This window comes from Parasteatoda tepidariorum, chromosome 9 (genome assembly GCF_982258835.1).
Source record: "Parasteatoda tepidariorum strain Cologne lab strain chromosome 9, Ptep-v5.0, whole genome shotgun sequence".
Lineage (NCBI taxonomy): Eukaryota > Metazoa > Arthropoda > Arachnida > Araneae > Theridiidae > Parasteatoda > Parasteatoda tepidariorum.
This window is the reverse complement of record NC_141763.1, coordinates 51758704-51777844: the sequence shown is the minus strand read 5'-3', so window position 1 is coordinate 51777844 and position 19141 is coordinate 51758704. Positions and strand designations below refer to the sequence as shown.

At 29.2% G+C, this 19141-nt stretch overlaps 1 protein-coding gene across 2 annotated transcripts in view; it reads right to left on the bottom strand.

The window, feature by feature from the left end:
* The window catches only part of LOC107455860 (rap guanine nucleotide exchange factor 2), a 368973-nt gene extending 362708 nt beyond the window's left edge, over positions 1-6265 (bottom strand). For both annotated transcript variants that reach the window (XM_087151806.1, XM_087151807.1), the window contains exon 1: positions 6021-6265. The gene's annotated coding sequence lies outside the window, so the exon portion shown is untranslated. The remainder of the gene's footprint in view (positions 1-6020) is intronic.
* Positions 6266-19141: the final 12876 nt, after the last annotated feature.

Genomic DNA, 19141 nt, shown 5'->3' with positions numbered 1-19141 from the left:
TTAAAATAGATTAACTTAATTTTCTCTTATAACAAAACGCAGCAAACAACATCCGGAATAGTTTTAAATATGCTCTAAGCAAAGTTTCTGAATTTTTAAGAAATTTAAAAAAAATTTTTCTTCTAAACAGCCTCTTATTAATTTTTAATTCACAAAGCACAATTTTTTTTAATGACAGGGTCAATAAAGACATTAAAAAATTTTTTGAGACATAAAATGACGATTTTGCTTAACATATTAGAGCTTATACTACGTGCAGAAATCATGGTCTAAATCAATTTAATGCAATGAGTTTTGATAAAGTATAACTTAAATACTGTTAAAAGATGATTAATTGAACAAAAATAGTAAGATATATAGTTGTGTTTGGATGATCAAGTAGGAAAAATTAGAATTTCTATAAACAATCCATATCTTTTTAAAAAAAACCGAGTTAGTCCTCAAAAAGAGAAATATTGATGTAAATAAAAATTATCAAATGAGAAAATGTCAAAAGAAAGCTCTATTTTATCTCACATCCGCCTCTTACGATTATCAATATTCAATTCCGTAACCTAATTTTAAACCCAACTCAGATAATAAGGATCAAGTATTGGGACAACTAGCCTTCGTGGAAGACTTTTTGATGGAAACTCGCATTAATGTTGATGAGGAGGAAAACCACGAAAAAGTCCCAGGGGTGAGCCCTACAGCAAAGACCAATGAGTCTGATATGTACCTAATATCATTGAGGATATTTTACTTCAGCACTGTGGTCGGTGTGAACTGGGAGCAGAATTCGTATCGAGCAGCCATCGTTGGGATTCGAACCCTGGATCACCTCCTTAAGAGGCCAGCATTTTGTCTTCTAAGCTACCGAATCGGGAACTTTTTGATAGGGTTGCTGTTTTTTTTATTGAAATTTACTTCATTAATATTTCCTATTAGATATCTAATGTGACATCTCGAAGATGACTAATTTGTTATTCAGGAAACTTTTTCTTGAGTTCTTTTTGGTGTTATTAAATCCCTTCTCCTGCTGTAATAGTGACGTAGTTATTTTATATAAGTTTTTTTTATTAAAATAACGGATTTTTTTGTTAAAGTAACGAAGTTTGTTTGCTTGCATTTTTTATCAGCGTGAAAAACAAGTGTCCGTTTTTAAATAAGAGTATTTTTCTGAGATATAAGTGGTTTTCTACTGGCACGCTCCATTTTCCCCCCCGAAAATGTAAAAGAATTTTTTTACAGTGTATTTATAGCGTGCAAAATAAAAATGGGTGCATCTTGAATATCTTTTGATGTAATGTTTGCATTTTCACGAACTGGGAGCCTAAACATAAATAAGAGCCTAAACATAATTGAGAGCCTAAACATAATTGAGAGCCTAAACATAAATAGGCTAATTAATATTCGTTTGAAAACCTCACCTTATGCATCCTAATTAAAATTTCTTTACTCAGAAACTATTCGATGGATTAAGCTCAAGTTTTGTGTTTTGATATTTAAAATTGAATTAGTTAAAAGCATGTAAAAAATTTCATTCCTCGCAATTTAAAGTTGTTAGATAATTAAATAAAAAATAAATATTTAAAATTAATTTTTGTGTGATGGATGAATTAGTCTCATAAATGCATTTTTCAATTCGTTTAAAACTCTCAAGACTGTGCAACATGCGCAAAAAGTAAAGTTTACATTAAAGGGTCCAACCCTTAAGCAACTCTACTAACCAAACTTTTGATATCACATTTTTCCGAATACGGCTACTTATATTTTTCAGAATACGGATAGTGAACAATGCAAATCTGTCAACAATAAAAATGCATGATTACTCAAAGTAAGTTTTTCTGTCTTATTTCGTAACAAAATAGCGCCTTCACTAATAATATTTGCGTGAAATTAAGGGATCAATAGATCAAAACTTATTCAGAGTGCTCATTTTTTAATTTTGCTCAAAATACACTATAATGCTTAACTATTTCGTGACCTTGCGTCCCAGAGTATTTAACTACACTACAATAACAGTGTTTCTGTGAATAAAATAAGTACAATTGGACTTCTATTTAACGAACTTCCATTTTGCGAATTTCACTATTTCGCGATTTCTTTCGAGGAACCAAGAACATTTTGAAAATTTCTTAGAAAAATAACTTCCAAATAGCGAAGTGAATTCTCTATTTAACGAACTTTTCTTTGATATCCACTTTCACTATTTCCCGAAATATTTTGGATCATTTCAAACTTGTTAACGCATTATGGAGGAAATGACCTTGAATTGATTTTTGCAGCCACTTGAAGCAGACCCTTTCCGTTTTTGTTTGCATTTCATACAGGAATCCATGCCAAAAATCAATTCATAAGAAAGCATAACAGAAATTTCTAAAGCATAGAACTATGATGTTAGAGATCGTACTATTCGTAACAGTTTTGCTAACGCTGGTTTCTTAGTCAGCGCTGAAGTGCGGAGTACGAGGATGATATTCCTTTAGAAGAACTGTAAAAATGTGGGTGCAGCTAAGAGAGAACCACGAAACTAATGTTGATGTACAGATTAATGATTCGATTTTTATTGATTCTGAAGCTGCAACCGCAGAAACATTAACTGAATCGAATATTTTAGGCAATGTGAAAAATAAAAACTATAGCGCAATAAATTTTGATGAAGATGCAGAAGATGAAGAAATTACCAAACCTTCATATGATAAAATGTTAAAATCATTTGAAACAATTCGATAGCTGATAATAACTTACAAGATAATGGTGTATCAATTGCTATGTTAATTATGTCTATTGATTATGAATTTAAAACCTGTTTTACGTTGTTTAAGTAATTCAAATGGTGATTTTCTATTTAATGAATTTTCCTTTATAACGAACTTTTTATCGGGATTTAGCGACTTCGTTAAATAGAGGTCTGTACCTGCTTTTTGTGAATAAAAGAAAAATATTTAATATGCTGTTTATTAAAAGAGAAAAAAAACAGTCATACAAAAAAGGAAAGGAAGTAGTATGGAATATCCTCTTATCGATAAGAAGCCTTAGAAAAAGATATCTGGAAGCATTATCTTCGCCCACAAGAGGTATCTAAGGTGACATCTCGAAGATATGACTAGTACGAGGCTTAGGAAACCTTTTCGGGAATCCCTCTTTCGCTGGATGGGGTTAATGGCAGTTGACGGGTAAAAGACTCAATATTTTCGAGAGATGGAGAAAAATGAGAGTCACAAGTCGAAATCGATCGATTTTACGAACGCCTAACTTTAGTTTTGTAGTTTTTTTCCGGGTGTGTTTTGTTGAATGTGTTGGATAAGTTATATCCAAGCTCAGTAGCTGGATTTTATGATTTTTTGTTTAAGGAGTTGAAACAGGGGATTTTCTTTTTTCCCTAAAGCTGAGAAAAAGTTTGATAGGTAATTTCAGAGTACATTTCGAATATTCTGAGTGTAATAAAAGTTTTTATAGGCCTGGAGTTTGTAGATGCAGATTGTTAGAAAAATTTTAGATTCAAGAAAAAATAGTTTATTTTTCCTCCAAAGAAGTAACTAGCATTTAAGAAACTAAGTTCGAGTATACTAAAAACACACTAAAAAAGAAAGGATTTTTTTACATCATTAAGAAATAATGTCTTTCTTTTTTCAAAATTTTGCCTTTTCTTGGATGGTTTCTTGCTTGTAAGAAGTTTTCAACCGTATTACGCAATTTTGTGCCAAATGTATACTAAGATTAAAAAAAAAAGATATTCCAATACTTTAATATTTTAAAATTGAAAGCTTAATCCAAAGTTATAATTTTTTTTTTTACTTTAGTTCTTTTAGTTTTTACAATTCAAATCAATTTTATACTGACTGCATATCAATTTTAAACCAACATGTTCGTCAAGTGCAAACGATCTTGCTAGTGGCCTCCAAAAATTTTAAAATCGACCCGATGAAGATTCACGTTCATAATGTGTTTAAGAAGCTTAATTCGTTTTGTTATTCATCTGCTAGACTGAACTAGTTCGAAATATGTGGTGTTTCTAAAACAATCATATTAATGATTTACTATAAAAAATTTAATCTAGTTATCGTTTTCGTGAAATAATAAAGTGTCTTCTGATTTTAAAAGGGTAGGAATTAAAAGTAATATATAATTTGAATGATTTGAAAAGAAGAAAGAAATATCACATTGCACATTTTTTTATACTTTCTTGTATCGGTTTCTGAATATACCGTTCTCTAAATTAAGGATAAAAACATGTTCAGAAATATCAGACAGCTAATAGACGAAACGTTCGAGAAGTCACTCAAACCAGCTAATTTGAAAGTCGAAAACATTTGTAACGTCACCACCGCGCCTCATTTTAAATGAACCTACATTTGTTTATTTTATCGAAATGTTTAAATATTGCAATGTTGCTTTTTTTTAATTCCATTTCGTATTTTATGTTGAATGAACCTTATGCTTGTAAAAAATATCGTTCGCAATTGTTACGAGATCCACATTTTAATATTTAATATTTAAACATTTGCAAGAGAAATTGTTTTAAATATTATTCTAATGTAGTTCGTTTTTTATTATTTTTTTCTTCGTAATAATTTTATCGATATCAAACTTGTTATTTTATCCTGACAACTACACTTTCATTTCTGAAAATGCAATCTTTCTTAATGAAAACATTTATCGTCTGCGATAAGTGCAACTGAAATATCAAGGATCATTTAAATACACTCAATGTTTATTTCTGCGATTAAATGAAAGAAATAACGCATAGCACTATTCAGATTGTATTAAATTATAACGTGAATTTCCTTTTATTGAATTTTTCTTTAATCGAAATTAATCAAAATACTTCTAGCTCCAAAACCTTATAAGGACGATGAAATTTCGCTATTATAATTTCATAAATTATGGTATTTAATGATATTAATCGTTGTTTTTATATTCAATCTCACTCTGCAGACATTTAATTTCAAAACATAGGAAAAACCGAAATTATTTTTTTTAATATACAAAACATTTCGACAAAAGATGTTTTGTTAGATGAAACATTTTCTAATATGTTATACTGTATTTTAAGATAATTGCATCAACATCAAACAATTTATTTCAGCCTGAAAACCATATCATATACCATAATTTTGGTAGCCAAAACTTTATGAATGAAAACAATTATTTTCGACTCTAAGTGTAACCAATATATCAAGAAATATTTATAACGCATTCAAGATATCCTTATCATTGATTAAATGGAGGAAATAAAAAACAAATAAAAAGATTATATGTAAAAGCAGCTTAAGTTTACAACTCTTGAACTTTTTAGAGTAAATTAATCAAAACATTTAATCTATTCCCTATAAAACAGATAAGATAAGAATTTTGAATTTTTTAGGTCCTCAAAACTTTACCGAAATATTGAAATTTTATAACTAATAATTTTAAATTCATAAATCATGGTAATGATTACGATATTGACCTTTAGCCTTATCATTCATGCTTGAGATATTACCATTTAATTTAAAACTTTTGGAAACTTAAATTAACATTTTTATACAAGATCATTTTGAGCTAACGATTTCAAGCTAACAGAATTTTAAGTTCATGTATTTTGGTGCAAATGTGTTCCGATTTAAAAAAAACTTGTTTTGATGTAATAACGTATAATCTATATCGAATATATGCTAATATTTTTAAAATTTAAGAATGATTTAAGTGTATAACCATTTAAGGTTAATCCAGCATTGAAGAAATTCAGAATTTTACTCAGAGTAAGTTTTTTAATTATTTAATGCGTGATTTATATGATTTATTTACTTGTTTAATTAAATCGCACCATTCAATTAATCTTTCGAGATTTTTGAAAATGCTAGAATGTAAACAGAGCTTTAAGTTACTATCTAATGAATGATTCAAAATTCTTTTAATAAGTTTAAAAAGGTAGTTTAATACTTATGAGAAAATTTTTGTTTAGCAACAAATTTTGGTTTAAATAACCTATAAGAGTATTATTCCTTTGATTAGATTTATTGAAAAAAATTCGGTAAATAAAAAACACTACTTACGTAATAAAATCTTTTTTAAATATCCAATTCTGTAAATATTATCCAAAAATGGTATCCAAAATGTGTTTATAAATGCCTTTTATCACACACACATTCTCAAAACAAACAAATGCTATCCAAAAACTACTAAACGCGTAATCAAAAAGCAACAAGCGATTCAAACCGGACCGCCAGAATCCTTTTTGATAGTCTCTCCTACATTACAACAGACTCCCGCGATTCCTCCACACGCGGAGTTATAGGGTTACAACATTTATCGTAACAGAATGATAGGAAAATGGAATAAAAAATAAAAATCGCCAAGGTGACAGCTGATAGCAGCCAAATTTTCAAAAAGAAACAGCTGTTGATTTTGGCAAATCAAACAATGCTTCAGGTTACCGTTGTAGTTTATAGCTTTCAATAAGTTTAGAGTTAGGGTGATTAAATCTTATTTCTATCCTTAGCTAAAATTCTGTGTCTAAAAATCTATCTACCTATTTATCTACATATATATATATATATATATATATATATATATATATATATATATATATATATATATATATATATATATATTTTGGTGTTTTTTTAAAATTATATGATATTTTTTAATTATAAAAATCATTCCATAATAACTGAAAAAATTTGTTAGATTATTGGAATTATATTTATACTAAAATATAAAATCAAAAAAAAAAATTGCTTTATTCATGTTCAAAAATTTATGAATAATTAATTTTGTAAATTAAAGAAATTACAACAATGAATATTTGTTCTTCTTAAATCCAAAAAACTGCTAATTAAAACAAATATGAAGAATTATTGTTTGGAAGTGAGCCGTGATTGGAAGATAGTATCTTTAACGCAAAAAAAGGCACTGATGTTTAATGCTGTATTTCATAACCGTAAATCATTAAGTTACTAAATATAATATTTTGAACTAATTAATACAAAATAAAGATAAAATAAGAAAAATAATGTTGTAAAATTTCTGCGCGTAAAGGTTAAGACGTATATTTCATTTAAAAATCTTTAAAATTTAAAAATGTAAAAGTATTGGTTAAAGTAATTGATATCTTCTTTTGAAATGCATTGTTTTTAATAGTTGGAATCATTTAGAGCTTTAATTTTTTTTCTTCAAAAACATCTAGGAGTCTCTATATCTAATTAGAAACTATCTTGATAAAGATGTATTTGTACTAATATTTTTATTGTTTGATCAATTGTTTTTGAAATAATAATTCTCCAACATATGACATTTTTTTAATCGTTTTATATTCAATGCTTCTTTTCATTTAACACATTTTTTTGGTATTTTGCAAGATATTAAATAGCAAAAAAAATCATTTTAAGGAAAATAAAAAAAAAAATCAGTCATTTATTTCATTAAAACTAAATAAATGTTTTTTATTACAGATAATTTTTTGGATGAAAAAACAAAGATTAAAAACTCTTAAATAAAACATGTTTAACATTTTTTTTATAATTAGCCAACTAGGCAATATTATATAGAGCCAATTGTTCAAATTTAATAATTCATACTTAAAGAGATAAAACGTTTACTCATTACCTTATAACGATTTCAATCACTTCAAAATTCCTCAATTATCTTACTTAAATTGTTTTATAAAAAAATCAAATTATAATAAATTTTTTGTTCCTTGCTTTTTAGATACAGGTGCAGCAGTTAAGACATATACTAATTTACAATATTGAGCTACTGTTTACGTCGTCAAATATATTTTTGAAAACGCTCCAAGGTTCCAAGAGAGTAGATATATCTTGGAAAATTTTAGAATAATTTTTCGACTTTGTTCATTATTTTGATCATACATGATTTTAACCATATTCTTCAAAGTAATAAAATTTCATGTCCTCAAAAAACGTAAAATGCTCATAAAGGTTTGAATAATTATAAACTTTTGCTCAAAAGATTGATGAAGAGGACCCCAACCATTTTGTGTCTAAGAGCACATCTTAGAATGCGTCTAAATAGTGTCCCCAATGTACCATCAAGGACACTGTTTAAATTTTGAAGGTCAAATTACAATTGACTTTTATACTTTTACTTCGTATTCAATTAGAAATAAAATTGTTGCACAATATTTTATTGGGAAACCTAACTTTACATTATTTTTTCTTGAAATTTTTACTTTCACGTAGCAGAATATGATCGTGCAACAACAGCCATACGTGAAGTAATTAAAGGGTCATGACGTCCAAGAATTTTTTTTTTTTAATAATACCAAAAACTTATTTTGATCTTATGACTTCATTAAGAAATGTTTCTTAAAAAATCAACTTTAAACCTCGGTAGCTCAGGTGAAAGAAAGAGAGCTTACTAATGAAACGATCCAGGTACGAATCCCAGAGGTGGCTGGGTTATATGAATTCTTCTAACGAATTTACCACAGTGATGACGTAAAATATCCTCAGTAGTAGACAGATCATGGGTAAGAACCCCCTTGCCGTCGAGTTAACCGTGGAAGGTTTTCTCGACTTCATTTTTTTCTTCATGTAACGCAAATGCAGGTTAGTTCTATCAAAAAATCCTGTATGAAAGCTTTTTTTGTCCTCGTGCTTGATCCAGGAGTTCCCTTGTCTTCTGGGTCGGGTTCAAGATTACAAATCTACGGAATCGAACATTGATAAGCACAAACTCAGAATTGGGTCGGAAGTTCAACATTTATTTTAAAATTAAAATAAAATTTTAAAAAAAGTTTACTTTTTACTGAAAAAAAATGTTTTTCACTTTTTTGCATGACAATGTTGAAAAACGATTTCAGATTTGAATTATTGAAAAGAAAACTCTCTTCGATTTCAATTTTATTTGCTAAAAGCAATTTGAAAAAAATATTTACTATTGAATAAAAACACCATTTGTTTGATTTAATTTTCTAAACTTATGATTAAGTATAATGAGAGAAAAATTTTGGATTAAAAATTTTTTAGGCATACCATGCGCGCATTTTCAAATAGAGTTAGCATTTGCATAAGACAAAGGATTTTTTAGAATAATCTTGTTTTATCATCATTTGAATCAATACTTTTTTTTTCATATCGTACCCAAAGTCCAACAAGAAGAAAAAATTTCCGGGAAAATTACAATAATGTATGGTAATATCATTTCTGAAAAATAAAAAATAAATAATGAAAAAAAGCATACTTCTGGTTAATAAAACCAAAATATACGGTATTTATATACGGCTCTCTATAACTCATACCAAAACTTTAATTTTCTAAAAGTTTTTTAACACCCACTTTTAAAACATGCAAAAAAGAAGAAAAAAAAAAGGATTTTTATAAGACCTCAGGAGGATGTTTTTCTAAATTAGCAATAAATAAATAAAATTCTGAAACCGAAAAGGTCGTAATTTCTAAAAGTGATACATTTTATAACAATCGCACAAAATTAAGTAACATTTCGAAAATTCCTTATATGTCGTTTAAATACAAAGAACCAATTTCTTGGAAAATAGGAGATTTTTTAAAGTTGTAACTGGGCGTTTTACACATGAAACCCCGCCGGGAAACTAATTAAGAAGTAAAATGATATCATAACTTCTGAACTTTCCAAAGAAACGCCCGACAAAAAAAGTTCTTTTTGTCTGGAAATTTTCTGTCTAATTCTTGGCGATAAAAAGCCAAACTTGGAACAGGATGGGATCTCCCTTGACTCAATTTGCAGCCAAGGTAACGGGCGGTTACCTGAGCCACGCGTTGCTATCAGCTGGCATCCTCAAGAGTTGGGAGAAAAGTCGATGGCTTGATATTAGTCTTTATTTGTCTTTTCTACTTAATTATTTCGCCAGCTAGAAGCAAGTAGTAAAGTTGGCGTGACTTCATTAGAATTCTGAATATTAAGATTTAATTAGGGATCACGTTTGTTAATGAAGAGGGAGTAAAAGAGGAGATCAAAATTTCGGATTATTATTTATTTTCAGTTTATAATCTTTCTTTTTAGTTGGGAGTTGGAATTAAATTAAGTCAACTTTGTTCTTACCAACTAATAACAACTATCGAATATATAAAATACAAAGAAAACGAGGAAAAGAATTAAAAAGTTTTTGAAAAGGCGGAAAACAAGGAAAGAAACAGATATAATGTCGTCGTCAGCTCACACGCTTATATCCGCAAAAAAGAGTGCTTTCTAATATTGCATTAATATAACCAAAGCAAAATATATTAATACAAAACTATGAGGGGCACCAAAAAATTGAAGCAAAAATAAAACATATTAACCGAAATAAAACAAATCAAACAAAAAATTGAAAATAAAAATTCAAGTGAATAATTTACCTCGTAAAACATAACTTGGGAAAGTCAATAATGAAAAAAACTTTTTCACCATTTTTTAAATTATTTGCTTCAATAATTATGTTCAGATTATCTATAAAAAGTACATCGAAAGTTAGCTTTCTAATTTTGTACAATTCATTAACATTTGATGTAGAATATTGTGTTACTAAAAGCTTAACTACTTGGCATTTTTCTGAATAAAAGTTCAAAAATTTAAATTGGAAAACAATTCCAAAATTCTGTCATTTTTTAAAATTGCTTGTTTTAACATTTAGTTTATATTTTGTATGAGAAATCCGTCGAAAGTTAGCTTTCAAATTTTTCAAATTTCAGAAACTTCTTTTGTAGAATAATTTACTACTAGAAAAGATAGTAAATTTCAAAATGAAAAAGAAAAGTTTAAAAATGTAAGATACAATTTTTCATCATTTATGAAATCGTTCGCCTCAACAATTAAGTACTTGTTACTCAAGGTGAAATACAGTAATGTCTAACCATGTGATTAAAATCAGTTTTAATTGGATACCTGTAAGCAACATCACGCATGTGTGTCGAACCTGATTGGCTTCTGAAGCGAAAAATGATGCAATTTATTTACGATGACGTCACTTGAAGTTATCCTATAGTGTTGATATTTTCTTTGAAAAATGCGCCTCAAATTATTTCTCAGATTTTGCTCTAATTATTAATATACATTAATGTATTACTCAAAGCTTGACTCACTATATCTCATTCTATTCAAAAACAAAAATTTGAAAAAGTTAAATAAAAAATAATTTCAAATTTCACCAACTATATATTCGTTTAATAATTAAAAAATAGGGAACCAATTATATTTATAGTCGCCCTATTTTCTTTTAGAATTTTGAATAATTAGTTATAAAAGTTATCTTTTAGACTTTACACAACTTACAAACTATTTCAACGGAATAGTTTGATATTAAAAATTTTACTCTGTTGGCTTTATTTATTAAAAAAGATTTAAAATAAAAATTAAAAAAACGATTCCAAAACTCCGCCATTTAATTCATTAATTATTTCCATTTAAGATATCGTCTGCTTCTGCAATTGGGATAGAAATAAACTTATGGATTTTTCTTTTTTTTCATGTTAACTTCTACAAAAGCATAAGGAGCGCACATTATAGATTTTTCAATCTCTATCTTACTTTTTTATTATTTTTATTTTTAGGTGTGACAATTATATAATAATCTTTTTTCTTCTGTTCTCCATTTTAGAAACGTAATTTTTAAAACTTTATTTTATTTTATTCGTTCCATTTTAATTTTATGTCTGGCCGGGTTATGTTTTCATTTTAGTTTTGTTTCTATTTGTTTATTCGCATCGGAAAGTGGCCTAAGTTTCGATCGGTAATTAGATGGCAATAAATTTTGCTTGTAAAATTTAGAAAACAATAGTAACGTAATAGTAAATCAATACTTTCTTATTGACTTATAACGTTATGACTTACTAAATCATAATCACATCATAACGTCATAAGTCCATTATAAGCACTCGATTTGATTGAAATTCAGCTCGGAGCGGCCAAGAAAAAATTATAAGTTAGATAGTTACCAGGTTGTCTTTGGTTGTTAGTACATGCTCCAGCTAATCAAAATAATGACAAAATTTTGATTAATTATTTGATTTTTGTTTCATGCCCTGATATAAATTTTGCTTTTTAGAGAGGTTTCTTAGCTTACGATATATTCGACTTTATAACTTCTACAATAATATCACAATAAAATTTTATTTGTAGCAATTGGGAAATAGTATTTATAGCCTTACATTAACTACTTCAGCTAGTCAGTAAATGGTCGGAATTTCTATTGGTGATACATTTAGCACAGGAAATAAGTTCTTCTCGTAGCGGTCAGTTGAAGATTACCAGTCATATAGTTCCAATGGAGATTTGAGTACCCTAGCTAGTAAGAAAGTGGTTGAAATTTCAATCCAAAAATACCACCATCAAACCGCATTATGAACCGCGATGGGAGATAGAGCGTTCGCCTTCCAATGAGGTGAACCGGGGCTCGATCCCGGCGACGGCTGGTCGATACGAATTCCGCATCTGGCTTGAACCAACCGCAATACTGACGTGAAATATCCTCAGTGGTAGACGGATCATGCGTTAGAGTCCCCTTGCCATCAGACTAACCCTGGGAGGTTCTCGTGGTCTTCCTATCCATGCAACGCAAATGCGGGTTAGTTCCATCAAAAAGTCCTCCACGAAGGCAAATTTCTCCCAATGCTTGATCCAGGAGTTCCCTTGTCTTCTGGATTGGGTTCAAAATTACAAGGCTACATTAGTAGTCGTAAGCCCAAAAATTGGATCGGTTGTTCAACGACGGTTATAAAAATGAAAATTAAATAAAATAAATGATTATGTAAAAAGGTTTGCATTCCTACTTTTATTCATTTAATTACATTTAACAAAAGTGTTGAAAAAATATCTTAAATTACATCAGAGATGAGTAAAAATTTTATGAAATGTTATATTTATTTTAAAAAAGTAGAATACAAATTTCATTCTATTTTTATTCCAAAGAATCACAGCAAAGAATCACAGTATTTATACTTTTATCCTATTTTTACCGAAACCTTTCATTAGATGCATCATATAGTGCATTATATTTAGAAACGAAGAAAAAAATTCTGATAATGATTTTATCATTCCTTCGAATCTTATCTTTCATGGTGAGATCGAAATACATGTAGAAGTATGAAAGGTGTCAATTTATTACTCATCAAATATTTATTGTTATCACCTTCTGATAATTGAGTCACTAAGTGCATATTTCACAAAACAGATCACAAGTTCTTAAATTAAATAACACACTATTTTCACAATAGTTGATTTAAAACAGCATTTTAAAATTTACTTAATACAGTCTATAAATTCATGGAAAATGAAATACATATTTTTTCCTCTCGATGAAGCACGGATTCTAGTAGTGGAGGAAATTTGCTTTCGTGGAGGACTTTTTGATGGAACTCACCCGCATTTGCGTTACATGGAGAAGAAAACCCCCCACGGTTAGCCCGACGGCAAAGGAACTCTAAGAGGGGTTCCGTCTACCACTGAGGATATTTTACGTCAGCTTTTTGGTCGGTGCGAGCTGGGTGCGGAATTCGATTCGATCGGAAATCACTTGGATTCGAAACCGAGTCATCTCATTGAGAGGTGAGCGCTCTATCCCCTGACCCCCCACGACTCGAATGACCACATTTGCCGGTGTCATAGGAAATTGATGATATTTAACAAATACATTTTTTTTGAACAATCATTTCAAGTATGCACTGAAAGTTGAGATTTGCTATTGTCAATGAGAAATAATGATATCCTATAAGAATATTATAATTAACATTCACTCAAAGTATGTATTGAATGACAACATTGGCCGTTGTCAATGAGAAATAATGATATCTAATAAAAAATATTACTTTTAGCATTCTCCCAAAGTATGTATTGAATGACGACATTTGCTGTTGTCAGTGAGAAATAATGATATCTAATAAAAATACTACATTTAACATTCACTTATAGCAAACACTGAATGACGGCATTTGCCGATGTCAGTGAGACATAATAATATTTAAAAAATATTTTGGAAATTCACACAACAGAGACCATGTAAATGTCAACATTCAGAAAATACCAACATTCATTCATTTCTATCGTTCGCAATATATTCATGCAATGAGGCAGTTAGACATTACCTCGATTTATTTCGTATGAAAGAAAGTATAAAACAAAAAATAAATAGTATTTATTCAATTTTTCGTTTTTGTAACAATTTTTATAAGATATAAAAATATATTACAGAAAAGTGATAAAACAATTATTAAGCTAATAAGTAGATAAGGTTAGCATGACAGTTCTATCATTAAGCAACCATTTAGTAGAGATATACAAATGTTTCCTTCGTGTAGGGCTAACCGTGAGAGAAGTTTTGTAGTTCCATTCAGCTGTGATACAGTGTATGTAAAACAATCTTCCCCAAAAAAACTTTAATTATATTATTTATCAAAGTCACCTTGTCTTGTTGATACTATTATTGTTTAAAATGATACTATTATTGTTTAAAAGAATTCTTAGGGGGTGTAAATTTATTATAATATGATTTAACTACTTTGATTAAATAAAATAAATTTTAATAAATAAGGAAACCTTAAGAATTTCTCTAATAATAAATGCTTTTTTAATTTCATTCTTACGTATCTTGTGGAAACATGTTTGAAATAAAATTGATTAAGTTTAAGAACCATAATAAATGCATAACTTAAAAAGTGAATTGAGTTATTAGTTATTGAGTTTTAACATAAGCATAAAAAACAATATACCAATAAAAAAACTTAAAATATGTTCTACCACATCATGAAGGGTAAATATTAAAATTCACTTTAATTCTGTTTCAGCTGCAATAAACAAGAAATTAATATGTTAATTTATTCATGAATATATTAAAAGAAACCAGCTGGCATAAGCTTTTTTTTTTTTTTTTTTTTTTTTTTTTGCTTAAAAAACGTTTACAGCAAAGTTTAAAAAGACCCTCAATTTATTCTGAAATATACTTATTCATCTTACTAACAACTAATTTCCTCATATAATTGGTTAGCATAAATAAAGAGTAAAATGTTTGTGAAGTAACATCGGTGAACGGTTTAGTTTAGACGCAGATAGGTTCTATTAAGCAATCATTCATCATTTTCTGAGAAATCAAATTTAAAAAAAGACGTATTGTTAAGATTAAATTTATCAAGATCTATTCGACTGATTTCTTTCTCATTTTGTATTTAGTCATGCAAAATTATATCCCTTAAAGTCTTGAAAAAATTTTATATCTTGTAATTTGACTGACTTATATGAAAAAATTAATTCTTTTTTTAAAAATTAATCTGAGCAGACTATTTTAAAGAATCCGTGTTGAGGTTTTTTTCTTACAACTTATAGGAAGCGTTGCCTCAAATCATTGAGTAATAAGCCCTAAATATTTCTTAAGTATCTGATAATTGTAATGATAATGATAACTTGTAAAGTATCTACATTGTCAAACCAAGAACACTGACCAAAATATAAATCACTTCACACGGGGTGAATAAAAATAAAATAAACACTCAATAACTCTGTACTGAGCTACGAAAAAGATCAAAAATGAAAAGCATTTACCAACACAATTAAGAGATTGTTAGAATAACCATTTAAGTGAAATTTTTAGGGGAACTAATGAATCAAAGAAAATAACAAAAAGTGGTTGCATCAATATGGCTTTGTATAATGTAACAAAACTGTTTTTGCCTTTAATCTTAACATAACGAAAATACATCAGTTTTTAGTATGCATGATTGATTTTTATTTCAAATTTAAAGCACGAAATTATTAGTCCTACCTTCTAATAAATTGGTGATGAAATAGTTCGGATAAAACTTTTTTTTTGTTTTGAAAATGTCACTTACCTTGTTCTTCCACCAAATTTTTCAATTAATATAGCCAAAATAATTTCAATTTTTTCTTATTTAATATTATTTCTTGCCGTTTTCGGTGGGTTTACGTTATTGAAGTAAGCATATTTAATATCCTTAATTGCATTTTTTATCATATGCTTCTTCTTATATGACAAAAGGGAATAATTTTGAATTCTTTATAGAAAATATAAATCAACAATTGAAAAAAAAATATTTGGAAAATGTTTTTTAATGATTTAGTTGCTTTTAATTTTGCTCTTAAAATACTATTTAATCTCTTATTTTAAGAAAACCAACAAAAAAGCCTGGTTTAAATTCAAAAAAACAAACAAACTAGATTTGTTTTTCTTGTTTTTTAAATAAAAAAAACTTTAATCTTGGACCATACTATACGGACCTTGACAGCAACATTAGAGCACGGCGAATCTTAAATGACTAATTTAAAACAAGTTTGAAAATAGAATTTATTGCACAATTCAAGCTAACATGCATTAATTAAATAATTGAAATATTTGTGCAGAAGCAACAAACGTTAACGATAAAAATACATTTATTCAATTTTGTTTTAAGGTGATTACAGTACAATGGTCAGATATTCTACATTCAAACCATCTTTAAACAGCAAAATATATCTTAAGATATCACATTACGTTTTAAGTTGTTTTTACACTTCTTTCTTTTTTTGTTGTAAAAATAGAGAAGCGTTTTACAGCAGATATTACGCTAAACTATTAAGAAATTAAGACGATGATCTCTCTGCTTACATCAAAGCTATATTAGTCCCTGGCTTACATCTTTGGCTTTACTAAGCATCATAAGCAATCCTTGAGTATACGCAGTCATTCTAGCAGTTGAAAGGTCTGTAATATCGTCAGACAAATTCATCTGCGGCTGTACTTGTGATTGAAGGTTTACGAGGCATTTTGATTCATCTGTTGGAAACAGGTTAGTTGTTCTTTAAGGACTCTTTTGCTCTTTGATTAATAACCATATGTTGTTCCTTTTTTGTCATTTTGACATTTTTTTCTATTTAGCAAGAAGAACTTTCCATTGGAGATTATTTTGGGGAAATCTCTTTCTTTTTCGATTTAAGGTACACGAGGCGTTTTACTTCATCTGGTGGAAAATGTTCAGTTATTCACTGAGTACTCTTTAGTGCTTTTATTACGTATTGTAATTTTTTGGTTCTTTTTGACATTTGTTTTTTATTTAGTAGCAAGAACCTTCCTTCGGGAATTATTTTAGTGACTTCTTTATCTGATTTCTTAGATGAGATCTGTTTAACATCGAGTTGATTTAAGTCACAGTGTATGGAAGTCAAGACAATTGCTCGCATTCAGTTGTATGGTCTGTTTTCGTTTTTAAATCCAAACTATTTAAAATTAAATCGAATTATTTTATTTTTGCAAGCAATTAGCTTTGTTCGTAACCAGTTCATAAATTTATCTACTCGACTCGTGTTGCTATTAGTTGTAATGTTCTCAGATAAAGGATCCTCAATTTTTATTGCTTTCAAACTGTTTGAAGTTTGTGCACTCTTAGATATAGCTGCCTTTTTCAAGACAGGCGTTATCTTTTTCTCAACTTTCGAGTCAATTTCCTCATACACTTCTAATTCCCGAACCTCGTGTTCCAATGCCGCATTTTTGCGCTTTAACATCTCAAATTTCTCATTTAAGTCTACACATACCTTAGTACGCCTGCAATTCTTACATTTATTTCGTTGTTGTTTTTCAGATGCTTCTTCCAAAAAAAAGATGCTGGCTTTTTTCGGAAGCAGTACCTTCAAACTTTCATCAGCAAGGCGTTTTATACCTCGATTCCTATTCACATTACTCTCATGACTTTCTTCACAGTCATGACTACAAAAAATGCCCCATTTTTGATGAGGCTCTGCTCCGATCTGACTACCATCCTCAAGGAAGCAGTGGTCAGCTGCTTTTGCAGCATTCCATCTCAGTCTTCGATCGGGCATCAAAAAGATGTGAATAAAATTCAAAGCAAATTTAATTTGCCTGTCTGAGATGCCCCACACAGAGCGCACGCAACGCTTGAAATTATTTTCCTACAAAGAAAAAAATACCATTAATATTTTGAAATATGAATGATGTTCAAAAAATTAAAATTAAATTTCTTTAACTTTATTACACAACTCCTGATGTTCCTCAAGGCATAACACGAGGCTTACAGATGTAAGTAGGCAGAGTAAAATTTTAAATTAAAAGGAGCAGGTCAGAATTAAAAATTTAAGTTGTAAACAAAATTATGTGAAATATTTAGGTTTTCAGTGCATTTAACGAACAAGGTCAAAGCAGAAGATCAAGAAATACCAGAGTACCTAAGTTCCTTTTCTAAGCTTTCTCTTTGACGTGAATATAAAATACTATTTTGTTCTACAGTTACAACATCCTTGACCTCAAGAATAAAATTTACAATTCACAAAATTAAACCTAATCAAGTAGGTGTAAAATTATATTTGAACTATTTAAATTTCCTTTGAACATCTCAACTAGTATTTCAGGCTTTCTCATTAGACAATGCTAAGTGTTAAAAGAAAATTTAGAAATTGTCTGAATTTTTGTAAAATTATTTGTAACTTTTCAACTTTATGTGCACTCGTCACCATATAATTTTTTATGGCAATGATTTGAGTTAAAAAGCTACAAATAATTAAGAAATTGCAGTGAAAAACGGTTCACCTAGAAAGAGTCGTCAGAATGCAGCGAAATTTTACATACGTAACTACAATATTGATATGAGTGATTAAAAAAAATCAAAAAGGAGCAATTTCTTAATAGAAAAATATACAAAAGAATGGAGGGTTTATCACCCTTTTTTCCAGCCACCTCTAGAGTGAATGTAAGATGCGATGCGGTGGGGCATTGAGAGATGTAAGTTCTTTATAATATCCTACTGCATCTCGTTCCACAGTTGCTGTCAAGACACCGCTCAACTGACTAAACTTGGAGGATGTCCAACTTGCCAAATGATCCCAGGTATGCTCGTTCGGCTACAAATCTGGGGATCAAGCAAGCCAGGAAAGGAAAGAAATATAGAGGAGACATTCCTGTGACAACCTTTCTGTGTGTGACTGAGAATTGTTTTTATTTTATAACCACCGTGGATGATTTCTTGATGGAACTAACCCACATTTGCGTAGGTATATAGGAAAACCACTAAAACATCCATGAGATCCATGGTATCTCTAAACCATGACCCGTCTATCAGTGAGGATATTTTACGTCATCACCGTGGTCATTGCAAGCCGGATGCGGAAGTCGTAGCGACAAACCATCGCCGTGATTCACACCCGATTCATCTCATTGGGAGGCGAGTTCTCTATCCCCTGAGCTACCATGACTCAGCAGCGTCTT